The following is a 3466-nucleotide window of genomic DNA, read 5'->3' on the forward strand; positions in this document are numbered from 1 at the left end:
AGCAGAAAGGAAATTATAGACTCGTTAGCCTGATTTCAGTAGTTGGGAAGATGTTAGAGTCAATTGTTAAAGTTGAGGTGATGGAGTACTTGGTAACACAGAACAAGATAGTACAAAATCAGCATGGTTTCTTTCAGGGAAAATCCTACCTAACCAACCTGTTGGAATTCTTTGAGGAAATTACAAGTAGGATAGATAGAGGGGATGCAGTAGATGTTGTATATCTGGACTTTCAGAAGGCCTTTGACAAGGTTCCACATGAGGCTGCTTACCAAGTTAAGAGTTCATGGTATTACAGGAAAGTTACTAACATGGTTAGAACATTGGCTGATTGGTAGGAGGCAGAGTACAGGAATAAAAGGATACTTTTCTGGTTGGCTGCCAGTGACTCGTGGTGTTCCACAGGGGTCGGTGTTGGGACCACTTCTTTTTATGCTGTATATAAATGATTTAGATGATAGAATAGATGCTTTTGTTGCCAAGTTTGCAGATGATATGAAGATTGGTGGAGGGGCAGGTAGTGTTGAGGAAACAGTTAGGATGCAGAAGGATTTAGACAGATTAGGAGAATGGGCAAGAAAGTGGCAAATGAAATACAATGTTGAAAAATGCATGGTCATGCACATCAATAGTAGAAATAAATGTGCGGATTATTTTCTAAATGTGGAAAAAATCTAGGAATCTGAGATGCAGAGGATCTTGGGAGTCCTTGTGCAGAATACCCTGAGGGTTAACTTGCAGGTTGAGTCAGTGGTGAGGAAGACAAATGCCATGTTAGCATTCATTGCAAGAGGTCTGGAATATAAGAGCAAGGATGTGATGCTGAGGTTTTATAAGGCACTGGTGAGGCCTCACCTTGAGTATTGTGAATAGTTTTGGGTCCCTCATCTTAGAAAAGATGTGCTGGCTTTGGAGAGGGTCCAGAGGAGGTTCACAAGGATGGTTCCAGGAACGAAAGGGTTATCATACAAGGAACATTTGATGGCTCTGGGTCTGTACTCGCTGGAGTTCAGAAGGATGAGGAGGGATCTCATTGAAACCTTTTGAATATTGAAAGGCCTAGACAAAGTAGATGTGGAAAGGATGTTTCCCATGGTGGGAGAGTATAGGACAAGAGGGCACAGCCTCAGGATAGAGGGGCACCCTTTCAAAACAGGGATGCAGAGAAATTTCTTTAGCCAGAGGGTGGTGAATTTGTGGAATTTGTTGCTACATGCAGCAGTGGAGGCCAGGTCATTGGGTGTATTTAAGGCAGAGATTGATAGGTTCTTGATTGGACATGGCATCAAAGGTTATGGAAAGAAGGCCGGGAACTGGGATTGAGGAGGAGATTTTAAAAACTGGATCAGCCATGATTGAATGGCGGAACAGAGTCGATGGGCCAGATGATCTAATTCTGCTCCTATGTCTTATGGTCTTATGGTAACTATGGAGAAGGATAGATCTGGTCCTCAGGTTGAGATTCTAAATAGGAGAAAGGCCAATTTTAACGGTATCGGGAAAGATCAGGCAAGTGTGAATTGGGATGGCTTGTTTTCGAACAATGGTGCACTTGGTAAATGGGAGGCCTTCGAAAGTGGTATCTTTGAGAGTACAAGGTTTTTATGTTCCTTTCAGAATAAAAGGCAAAGATAACAGGTTTATGGAACCTTGGTTTTTGAGAGATATTGAGGCTCTGATTAAGAAAAAGAAGGAGAAGCATAACTGGTATTGGTAGGCGGGAACAAATAAGGTAATTGAGAAATATAGGAAATGCAAAAGAACACTTATGAAGGAAACCAGGAAAGCTAAAAGAAGGCATGACGTTGCTCTTGCGGACAAGGTGAAGGAGAATCCTAAGGCTGCCTACAGATATATTCAGAGCAAAATGATAGCAAGGGACAAAATTGGTCCTCTGGAAAATCAGACTGGAAAGCTATGCCTGGAGCTGAAAGAGATGGGGGAGATCTTAAATGGATTTTCTTTGCATCTTGTATTTACTCAGGAGATGGATACAGGGTCTATAGATTTGGGGAAAGAAATGTAGCAGCAAGGTCATAAATCCTACCGATTACATAGGAGATGTTTGCTATCTTCAGGCATATTAGGGTTGAAAAATCCCCAGGGCCTGGTAAGGTGATCCCTCAGATTTTGGGGAGGCAAGTTCAGAAATTGCAGGGGTCCTAGCAGAGATATTTCAAACATCCTTAGCCATGTGGGTGGTGCCAAAGGATTGGAGGATAGCTAATGTTGTTCTGTTGTTTAAAAAATGCTCTAACAATAAGCCAGGAAATTATAGGCTGGCAAGCCTGGCAACCGTAGTGGGAAAATTATTGAAAGGTATTAAGGGACCGAATATATAGGTATTTGGATAGACGTGACTGATTAGGAACAGTCAGCATGGAGTTGTGCATGCAAAGTTATGTCAACCCAGTCTTATAGAGAAGTTACCAGGAAAGTTGATGAAGGCAAGGCACTAGAAGTTGTCTACGTGGACTTTAACAAGGCCTTTGACAAGGTCCCGCATGGGGGGTAGTCAAGAAGGTTCAGTCGTTTGGCATCCAAGATGAGGTAGTAAATTGGATGAGACATTGGCTCCATGGAAGAAACCAGAAAGTGGTTGTAGATGGTTGTCCCTTCGACTGGAGGCCTGTGACTAGTGGTGTGCCACAAGTATCAGCGCTGGGTCCATTGTTGTTTGCCATCTATATCAATGATCCGGGTGATAATGTGATTAACTGGGTCAGCAATGACACCAAGGTTGTGGGTGTAGTGGATAGCAAGGAAGACGATCAGAGCTTGCAGTGAGATCTGAACCAGATGGAAAGGTGGACTGCAAAATGGCAGATGGGATTTAATGCAGACAAGTGTGAGTTGTTACTCTTTGAGGGGGCAACCAGAGTAGTGGTGGTGCACTGAGGAGCATGATAGACAGAGGGATCTGTGAATACTGATCCATAATTCCTTGAAAGTCGCATCAGAGGTAGATAGGGTCATAAAGAAAGCTTTAGGCACATTGGCCATCATAAATCAATGTATTGAGTATCGGAGTTGGGACATTACGCTGAAGATGCATAAGACATTGGTGAGGCCTAATTTGGAGTATCGTGTGTAGTTTTGGTCACCGACCTGCAGGAAAGACAGAGTGCAAAGAGTGCAGAGAAAACTTACAAGGAAGTTGCTGGGAGTTGAGGACCTGAGTTATAAGGAAAGGTTGAATAGGTTAGGACTTTATTTCCGAGAGCATAGAAGATTAAGGGGATATTTTATAGAGGTATGTAAAATTGTGAGGGATAGAATTAGGGTAAATACATATAGACTTTTTCCCCTGAGGTTGGGAGAGAATACAACTAAAGTCATGGGCTAAGGGTGAAAGGTGAAACGTTTAAGGGGAACACGAGGGGAGCTTCTTCACGCAGAACCGAGATGTTACTATTCTTTAAGGTTCCCTGAGCAGCTAAAGAATTATTTAGGGTTCTTCTGTTAG

The sequence above is a fragment of the Mobula birostris genome, chromosome 3, assembly GCF_030028105.1.
Source record: "Mobula birostris isolate sMobBir1 chromosome 3, sMobBir1.hap1, whole genome shotgun sequence".
NCBI lineage: Eukaryota > Metazoa > Chordata > Chondrichthyes > Myliobatiformes > Myliobatidae > Mobula > Mobula birostris.